General features: G+C 41.6%; 1 non-coding gene across 1 annotated transcript; it reads right to left on the reverse strand.

Moving 5' to 3' along the window:
* Positions 1-10,525: 10,525 nt before the first annotated feature.
* LOC114816888 lies at positions 10,526-10,663 on the reverse strand. The gene has a single exon (XR_003764693.1). It is a non-coding gene; the product is annotated as a small nucleolar RNA SNORA7 (small nucleolar RNA).
* Between the last annotated feature and the right edge of the window lie 207 nt (positions 10,664-10,870).

Raw genomic sequence — 10,870 nt, forward strand, 5'->3', positions numbered from 1 at the left:
AAAAATGATCCAGACATCAGAGTAAAGTATAGCCTGGAGTGGGGAGGCAGATAAGTCATCAAGGACGGATAGGATAAATGCTTGGATTAACATGGTAGCAGTTTGGATGGAGAGGAAAGGACAGAATCTAGTTATGTTGTGAAGATTAAACCCACAGGATTTAATGATAGATTAAATATGTGGAAGATAAGGAGTTTTGTTTTAGACATCTTAAGATTGAGAATGATTCCACCCCTCCCTGCAAGGCTCACACAGGAGGAGCCTGGTGGCTTGAGAGGAGCGAAGACTGAGTTGAGAAGTAGCAGGTGAAGAAAATCAATATGCAAGGTGTAGAAAGCAGGAGAAAAGCTTTGAAATCAATGGTGAAGAGTTTTTGCTAGATGTGAAGAAAACTGGATAGCCACTGGAAGTTTCTAAGAAATCCCTAACTTATTTTAATATCCGTCTCCCCTTTAGACCATAAATTCTTTATGGATGGGATCACATCTACCAACTTTAGTTACCCAAACATTTAGTACAGAGCTCTACATTCAGGTAGTGTGGCAATAAATACCATTGCTCAATTGAGTGGGTGGAGAAATGTGTGTTGAATTCCATGTTAGGAGAAGGACTTAGGCAGCAAAATGTGGTATGGGCTGAAAGGGCGAGAGTCTAAACGTGTGGAGACCTCTCAGGAGACTGCAATAGAAGTCAAACTGGGATGTGACGAGAAGTCGAAACAGGGTGGTGGCTGTTTGAGTGGAGATGCAGGGATGAAAATATTGTGGGGGAATAACAAGAAGGGTATCTATCAGTGGATTGAATGTGAGAGCCAACAGGCAGTTAGAGAGTCCAGGATGATGCCAAAGGTGACAAACTTCTTGGACAGGGAGGATAGTAAAGTATTCAACCCTAATCACAAAGTGAATTTTCCTGGAACTGGTAGGAAATGAGGACTATTACTCCCCATCTGTCATACTATGGCTGATTGGACATCTGAACATCCATTTCCTCCCTTAAATTCAGATCTGTCAGATCCTGTCAACCTCCTGCTAGTTCTGAGAGTAATCAATGTATAACCCTTTTTGTTTGTTGTGTTAAGAATTTAGCAATGTCCTAGAGGCAGCTGCAAACTTAAACTGTTAGCTTCTTCCCATGCTGGGCAAACACAACAGGCCCTCACTGTGAGTTCCCCAAAAGTATAGTAGCACACAAAAAATTTTGGCACAATTAAGAGTCTCTTTCTCCAAACCAAAGCCTTCAGCTGCTGCAGCAAACACTGAGAGAAAAGAAAAGTTTGGACTGAGAATGTATAATGCATGCAAAATTTTCCCTTTCCTTGGATCATCACAGATTACCAAGAATGAAGAACACAGTCTTTACTTTTGAAATTTCCTCTTTCCCAGGGAAGAGGGGTACCAACTAAAAGGAATCCATTCAATGATGAACATGGCTAGATTCCCCTTATTTTAATGAATATTCTACTTTCCAACCAAGGCCAATTAGTTACTCGATTTTTTTGCTCAGATTCCAAAGGTCTTTTCAAAGGCCATGGAAGCTTTAAAAGAATTGTTTTAAGATGAAGAAACAACCCTTGGAACCCTCTCAACCTAAAAGTTATCATGGCAAATTTCCAAAGTACTTTAGAATGTTCCTCTATGTGTGTGTCAGGAGGCAAATGTCAAAAATCATCCAACAGTGAAAAACAGCTACAGTACTTTTCTCTTTAGAGGCAGCTGGGTTTTAAGAGCCGAGCTTTCCTCTGAATGGTGATTCAGATAGCATTGGAGGATGCCAGCATTTACTACTAAACTCATTTCAGGTGGAATCCCCTATGGACTGAATCAAAGGAACTCTTTGGAGGAGATCTGAGAAGGCTAATTTATTTCTCCTTTCAATGAGGGTAAATATCCCTGAACACCAAAAGCTACTGAATTGAAAAACCATCTTTTCAAGGTCATTTTTTTCCCCTTCACTTTCCAGAATGAAGATAGACCGATACCTTCCTTAGAATTTTAGGGGTTTGAAAAAAGTTTCTCTTTGGGTGAATGAAGACCTCACTAAATAACAATCCTTGTTCAGATGCAATTCAAACCATGATAATTATGGAATAGTATGGAGCTTCTCCCCATCCACCCCAGACCAAGAGCACACTTAAGTTCAAAGTCATTAATATATCCAGACTACTTCGGTTTAATGGAAATTAGTTAAAACTGCAGAAGGCTGCAAAACACAACACAGAGGGTGTTCTACCCTAACCTGATGTCATTTTTTTTCCCAACACCACTCACCATATGCTTTAAAGAGGTGGGAAAGCATTTTGGCATTAGCGACAGAACATTTTAAACCTCCATCTGCTATTACTGTAACTGACCGCCCTTGTCATTCTGTCTGCGGCTGCTGCCGCATCAGTAAAGCTGTAGGCTGGACTCACGTATAAGGAATTATCTGTTTTCCTGAGCAGATAAAATAAGCCAACGATCATATGATAAAATGTGTCGTGAGTCTGCCACGCAAACTGTGGTGGCAAAACTGAATCACACAATATTTCGGCGTATTAAAATGTCATCCCTCTAGGAAATGAAAGACAAGAAGGAAAAAAGTAAAAATAGAAGCTAAAAATTGACACATTCTACTTTGCTCATAGGTGAGCCTGGGTCCCTTTTGACTTGATTTTTGCTATGCATTTAGAAGACGTTTTCCTTAATCACTGGTATTTACTTAGCACTTGCTGTGTACACAGCACTGTTGTAAGCTCTTGGGAGACTACAAAAGAATAGACATGGAAGAGTATATTACAGTAAAGTAGACACGATCCCTGCCCTCGAGGAGCTTTCACCTACCCTAAAAAAGAGACAGAGACTAACGAAAAAAACAAAGGATTAAGAGTCAGGAAGATTTGGATTTTAAACCTGGCTCTGTCACTGTCGTATGAACTTGGAGAAGTTCCTTGTCATCTCTGTGTCTCAATTTACTCTTCTGTAAAATGGGTTTTACATAACTGGTCTTCTTCCTACTTAGACTGTGAGGCCTGTGTGACACAGATTGTGAATGATTTGTTTTGATTCTATCCCAGCACCTAGTACAGTGCCTGGCAAAAATTTAGCACTGAAATACTATTAGTATTATTTCTGTTAGGCTCCCAAAGATGCAGCTAAAACTTCCACCTCCAGCATTTGCACCATAGCTGCAGGTTCAGAGTTACATGCCACCATCCTAAACTTTCCACAAGGTCCTAGACAGTACCCAGAAGCAAACAGACATGAGACAACAGAAGCTCCTGTGTTGGAAATCGAAGACTCCAAAGAGGCTGTCCCAAAATGAAAGGAGCCATGACTCCATCCCAAAACTTGTTACTGCCAACCTGAAAATAGCCACCAATGTCCCTGGCATCACCAAAAACTTGCAATGTCAATAGTAATCATTTGGCAATATCACCCCCTAGTACCACTGCCAATCCCTGATTTAGATTGTTTTCTGAAAAATGTGAGTTGTTTTAATCCTGCTAAATTGATACCAGATATTCAGCACAATGAGAAAACTAAATAAAGGGTGAATACTCTTTGGCACTATGGTAATAGGCAATACAGAAATGAATTGAGGCACACTGATAGATTCGCCCTTGCCGAGAATTCATCTGCAGAGCAAATATTGCCTTCAAGGTGCATACCAGGAGTTGTGCCATCACAATGAATCAAAAAAAGAAAGGAGTGCCAGAGGAAGAGACAGATGGGAAGAATGAGAAATGGAGAATCGGAAGATGGGGTAAGAAGAAATGCAGAGTGGGGAGCAAAGAGAGAGGGGGAGGACAGAGAAAGGTGTAAAGTTGAAAGAAAGAGGGAAAAGCAGGGAGGAAAAATGGTTGGGGAGAAGATTCATTCATTCATTCATATTTATTGAGTGATTACTATGTGCAGAGCACTGTACTAAGCTCTTGGAATGTACAATTCAGCAACAGAGACAATCCCTGCCCAACAATGGGCTCACAGTCTAGGCGCATTTCTACCACACGTAATCATACCTTTTTGGTCCACTTCTCTGGTCCATTTGTTCCATAAATCAGTCAGTCCATATTATTTATGGAGCACTTACTGTATGCAGACCACTGTACTAAGTGCTTGGGAAAGTACAATATAGGATACAGTGTACATAAATGCTTGGGACATCATAAAGTTACTTTCCTCTGCTCCTTTTTGCATCCTGTGCTGATCTCTGGCCATTTCTGAAGCTAGTCAGCTGTATTCACTGAACTCCATGGATAGTTTAAAAGAAGGGAAAACACTTGATCTTTTGTCTTTATGAAATTTACAATCCGAGTTGGCAGGACAAAGACTGATTCACAGAGACACTGGGCATAAAGAATACAAGAAATGACTTTTTAATCAGAAAGTATTAGATGACTAAAAAATTATTTTGCTCTTTAGTTCATTATTAAACATTCACCAAAGGCCCATCGTGGTGCAGAGGCTGAAGAAAACAAACAGGAGGTTGTGGTACCTCCCATCAAAAATTCATAGAAACAAAAGATGCACCACATGAAGACATATTTAAAAGGTGTTTTTATTAATTATTTAAATTTTCCTAATAATCGTTGTTTTGTTAAGCGCCCACTATGGGCCAGGCACTGAACTAAGCGCTGGGGTGAACACAAGCAAATTGTGTTGAACACAGTCTCTACCCCACATGGGGCTCACAGTCTTAATCCCCATTTTACAGATGAGGCACAGAGAAGTGAAGTGACTTGCCTAAGGTCAAGTAGCAGAAAAGTGGTGGCGGGATTAGAACACAGGCCCTTCTGATTCCAGGGTCTTTACTCTATCCCTAGGCCATGCTGCTTCTGTGGTATTTGTTAAACCCATGCCATATGTCAGGCATTTCATAAAGTGCACATGCAGTATATGTCAACTGGACACAATCCCTATCCCACATGGGGACTCCCTTATCACTTTCCTATGCTTCACTCACTCACTCCCCTACAATCGCATATCTCGGTAAGGTACCCAGATCTGGATCACCTCCTCAGTCATCTTCCTATGCTCCTGTGAAGAAGCCACAGAGTGCTCCTAGTGGAAATCTAGATATCAAGCCAAACTTGCCCATCTCAAGTTCATCCATGCCTGCTTTAACTCTGCCCTCTCCTCTGCCTTGCCACATTATTTCTCCAATATTTCTCCATACTGACTCCCATGCCCATTGTCTTCGCCAGTTGTTTCAGACTTTTAACTTCTTCCACAAACCCCATCCACCTGTCCCTCCATATCTTTCTCCTTTTTTTTTTAATGGTATTTGTTAAGTCACCTCTCAGGCTTGCTCCTGGAGAGTTTCTGGTACTCTACCTATCTCGACTATGGGAGGGAGAGTGAAGCAGAGGCCTACCCATTCCATTCCTAGCTCAGGCAGTGGCTAGTGAGTGGAAAGTAAACTGCTACAAGTCAAAACTCTCCTGTGCTGGGCAGCAGCTGCATAGGAGAGAATTGAGGGTGGAGGCTCAGGTTTACTGCACCGAAGGAAGCAGTGGTAAACCACTTCTATATCTTTACCAAGAAACATATATGGATACACTACCAGAACAATTGCAGATGAGGGGGGGAGCATTCTGGGAGAGATGTGTCCATAGCGTTTCTATGGGTCGGACACGACTCGAGCAAAAGACAACAAATTTGTCAAGGGCTAATTGTGTACTAACCACTGCACTAAGCTGTGGAGTAGATACCAAACAATCAGGATGAACACAGTTCAAGTCCCACATGTGACGTGCAGTCTTAATCTCTGTTGTACAGATGAGGTAACTGAGGCACAGAGAAGATAAGTGACTTGCCCAAGGTCACATAGCAGACATGTGGCAAAGCTGTGATTCAAACCAGGTCCTCTGACTTCCAGGCCATTACTGTAGACAACACCAACATCCTTCCTGAATCACAAACCCGCAATCAAATGATGCCTCATCTGCCTCATCTCTCTCATTCAACACACACAATCAATCTGCCACCCAATTCTGTTGGTTCAACTTTCACAATAATTAAAAGCCACCCTGTCTCTCCATCCTAACTGCTACTATGTTTACCCAATAATTTATCCTATAAATCCTTGATTACTAGTATCAGATTCCTTGCTGACCTCCCCTCCACCTGTCTCTCCCCACTTCAGTTCATTAATTCATTCAATCGTGTTTATTGAGCACTTACGGTGAGCAGAGAACTGTACTAAGCACTTGGAAGAGTACAATACAACAATAAACAGACACATCCTCTGCCCACATTGAGTTTACAGTCTAGATTGGGGGAAACAGACATTAATATAAATATATTTCAGATATGTACATAAGTGCTATGGGACTGCGAGTGGGGATGAACAAAGGGAGTGGGGGATGTGGAAGGAAGTGGGAAAAGAGAAAAGGGGGGCTTAATCAGAGAAGGCCTCTTGGAGGAGATATGCCTTCAATAAGTCTTTGAATTGGGGGAGTAATTCTCTGTAATTTCTCATACTTCACTCTTCTGCCCAGATCATTTTTTCTCTACAAAAAATGTTCAGTCCATATTTTCCCACTCTTCAAGGACTTCCAGCAGTTGCCCATCCACTTCTGCATCAAACAGAAATTCCTAACCATAGGCTTAAAAGTACTCAATCAGTTCTCCCCCTCTTACCTTTCCTCCCTGCTTTCCTACTACAACACCAGCCCATACTCCTCTGACACCAACCTACTCAATGTACCTTGCTCTCTCCTATCTCTCTGCTGACCCCTCAACCAAGTCCTGCTTCTAGCCCGGATCTCCCTCCTTCTTCATATCTAACAGACCATCACTCTCCCCACCTTCAAACTCTCATCATAGAGAAGCAGTGTGGCTCAGTGGAAAGAGCATGGGCTTGGGAGTCAGAGATCATGGGTTTTAATCCCGGCTCTGCCGCTTGCCAGCTGTGTAACTTTGGGCAAGTCACTTAACTTCTCTGTGCCTCAGTTATCTCATCTATAAAATGGGGATTAAAACTGTGAACCCCATGTGGGACAACCTGATCACCTTGTATCCCCCAGCACTTAGAACAGTGCTTTGCACGTAGTAAGCGTTTAACAAATACTGCCATTTATTTATTTTTTTATTTTATCGAAAGCACATCATCTCCATTAGGCCTTCTCCAAGTCCTCATTTCCTCTTCTCCCACTGCCTCTGTGCTGCCCTTACACTTGGATTTACATCCTTTATTTACCCCACCCTCAGCCCCACAGCATTCATTCATTCATTCATTCAGTAGTATTTATTGAGCACTTACTATGTGCAGACCACTATACTAAGCGCTTGCAATGTACAATTTGGCAACAGATAGAGACAATCCCTGCCCAATGACGGGTTCACAGTCTCCACAATAAATTTATTTATATTAATGTCTGTCTCACCCCTTTAGCCTGTTAGCTCACTGTGGATCAGGGAACATGTCCTCCAACTCTGCTGTATTGTAGTCTCCCAAACACTTAGTACAGTGTTCCGCACATAGTGAATGCTTAGTAAATGCGATTGACTAATGGGGCTCACAGTCTAAGGAGGAAGAATAACAGGTATTTTATCCCATTTTTAGAGTTGAGGAACCAGGCACAGAGGAGACTTGCCCAGAGTTACACAGCAGGGAAGTGATGGAGCCAGGATTAGAAGCCAGGTCCTCTGACTCCCAAAGCCTATGCTCTTTCCATTGGGCTATGCTTTTTCCTTTCTTTTCAGTACTAGAGGAAAAGAGCTCAGTGAACACAATTGACTACAACAGAGTTGGTAGACAAGTTCCCTGCCCACAGAGGGTTTACAGTCTAGAGGGAGAGACAGACATTAAAATAAATTAAGGATATATGCATAAATGATGTGGGGCTGAGGGTGGGGTTAACAGGTACTTAAAGTGTACAGATCCAAGTGCATGAGTGACTCAGAAGGGAGAAGGGGGAAAGAGGCCTTACCTGGGGAAAGCTTCTTTTCCACACTGGAACTATTAAGAGATATGGGCTTCTTCAATCAAATCTAACTATTATTCACCCTCTCCATCCCAAATTTCCCAGTTCACATTCAAACCAACAACCAGGACGGCCTGTCTGTGTCTGAATCATAAGAAATTATCACTCCTAGAAAACAACATCTGAAGATTTGGGGCCTTACCATAATTGGACTTGAACATTCAAGATTCTCTGCTAAGTTTGATATACTACATGTTTCCAGTAGATTCCAAAATAACACAAGAACCAATGTTCTCTGGACTTTTTCAGCGCTTAGTGAGACTGATCATGAAAATGAAAAATGATGAAGAAATAAGCGAAGGAAAAAAAATGGTCTAATTACTTGGAATTTCTCAGTAAACTAACTGTAGTGATTCAGGTATTAAAAAAAGGGAAAAGAGTCCAAGGAACTGGTGAACTTTTAATTGTATCCCAGTAGATCAACTCATCATATTTCAGCATAATCACTCCTATTTAGAGTTTCTAAGGATGCTCTAAGGATAGCATACATACTATGCATCTTGATGGAGATGCATTGTTCAGCTACAATCTCTGGCATATGAAATGGCAGAGACATTGCTTTAAAGAAACTGTGCAATTTTCAAATCACACATTGCCTCCACTATATGCCAAGATCCAGTCTATTCTTAGTGTGATGAATGGAAGTGGAGGGAACACATGCTCTATCAATGAACTGGAAGGCAAAATGGTTCACCAGAAAAATTACACTTCAGCAGCCCAGTCTCCCTACCAACTGGGAAGGGCCAATTTCTTACCTTTCAGACTTGAAATACTGGAGCTTGACCAGCAGTGCTCTTGGCTGAATTCCTCCTTTATTTGTGCTTGATTTTATCTCAAGCAAAAAGGTTCTGTCTACACATTGCAGAATAGGAAGGAAGAGATTGAGGAGATTAGTTTCTGAATTTTGCCAGATAGCACAAGCTTCTATTAAAGCCAAAGATGTTTACTAAAATAAATGGACCTGCCACCCCACCGATGGCTGAGTATCCTATGGAGTTCCAAACCCATAGTAAGCTACAGGACGCAGTTAACCCAGACGGCCAAAAATAGGACTCTGGGATATTTATTTGAGATTTTGATACAATCAGGGTTTATTATACACATGATGCTGAAGATACAGAAGCAGGAGATGTCTGTCATGAAACTGGCACTTCGAAAACCACAAGTCAAAAATTCTTATTTTAAGGATCAATGAGATGGGGATCATCTCACAGATTAAGTGAGAATTTATTACTTTCTGAAATCCCAAATAGGCAAATTCAAAGAGGCAACTTTTCACAAACCTTGGTAAGACTCCTTGCTTCACTAATAAATTTCTTGTTCAAATGCCTGGTTCTCAGTTTGCAGGACAGATCTGCATCTATGGGTCCTGTGGTTCCAGGTGATAATAATCTTACAGTTAATGGGGTTTTTTGGCAACCTCCTTGAAAAATCTGCCCAGAAAAATGAAGGTTTACATCCTTTTTTTTTCATGAAAAGGCAAGAGAACTGATCATTCTTTTTTTAGGTAAATTTAGCAGAGTTTTCTTTGAATGGAAAGGCAATTTAGTTCTATGAAGGAAAAAAATTGTCTAATTACTTGAAATTTCTCAGTAAATTACCTGCAGTGATTCAGGTATTACAAAGAGGGAAAAGAGTCCAAGTAACTGGTGAACTTTTAATTGCATCCCAGTAGATAAACACATCATATTGCAGCATAATCACTCATATTTAGACTTTCTAAGGAAGCTCTTAGGATAGCATAAATGCTATGCAACTTGATGAACCTGGATTCCACAATCTGTGGCATACAAAATGGCAGGATATTGTCCACCTCACTTCATACATGGCAAACCTGGCATTACCCTCAATATTAATGGGGACCAAGACTCATAAAACAACATGCTGACTAGGTCAGGACTCATTTGCCCATAAAAGTAAAGTGAACAGTCCCCTACATATATTCCCTTTTATATATTTGCACAGTGCCTGATATCACAGTGTGGATTTGTTACCCCAGGGCTTTCAGACTCAAGGCAAACAGTGACAAGATTGACATAGATGTGCCCCTCAAGAATCCTGTAGTCCTCCTCAACTCTCCAGTGCTAAGCTCCATTCTGTACCCAGAAATTGTCTGCAGGCAAAGCCCTAACTCCAGATACCTTGAAGAGCATTATTCTTCTCCTGGGCAAGGGGGAGAACCAAGTTGACTGAGATCAATGCTAACTGTATCAGTTCTTCTGGTACAAAAGTGATCATCGCCTCCATGTGATGAAAATATTCTGCACTGAACATCTTTTAGCCAAGGACCTCAAAGCAATATCTGGACATAAACCCCTACACAAGATGTCATTGGCTTGTCTTACGCTGTCAAGTCATTTCCTACCCATAGAGATTCAATGGAGATATCTCTCCCAAAATGGTCCACCTCCATTGGCAATCATTCTGGTAGCATAACCAAAGAGTTTTCTTGGTAGAAATACGGAAGTGGTTTACCATTGCCTTCTGCACAGTAAACTTGAGTCTTCCCCCTCAACTCTCTCCCATGCCTCTGCTGCCCAGCTTAGGTGAGTTTTGACTTGTAACAGATTGTCTTCCACTCACTAGCCACTGGCCAAGCTAGAAATGGAATGGGTAGGCCTCTGCTTGACTCTCCCTCTCGTAGTCGAAACTGGTATAGTACTGGAAACTCTCTAGGTACGATCCTGAGAGGGGACTATGAGTCATACAGAATATGATTCTCTTGAATCCTGGCACCAAACGAAGAGGTCACCAACTCAGATCAGGGGTTGAACTTGAATAAATGATCTTCTGAGGTCAGGATTCCAAGACCCAGTGTGGCCTAGTGGAAATAGCATGGGCTTGAGAGTCAGAAGATCTGAGTTTTATTCCCAGCTCTTCCACAAACCCAGTGTGGGACTT

This window comes from Ornithorhynchus anatinus, chromosome 1 (genome assembly GCF_004115215.2).
Source record: "Ornithorhynchus anatinus isolate Pmale09 chromosome 1, mOrnAna1.pri.v4, whole genome shotgun sequence".
In the NCBI taxonomy this organism is placed as follows: Eukaryota; Metazoa; Chordata; class Mammalia; order Monotremata; family Ornithorhynchidae; genus Ornithorhynchus; species Ornithorhynchus anatinus.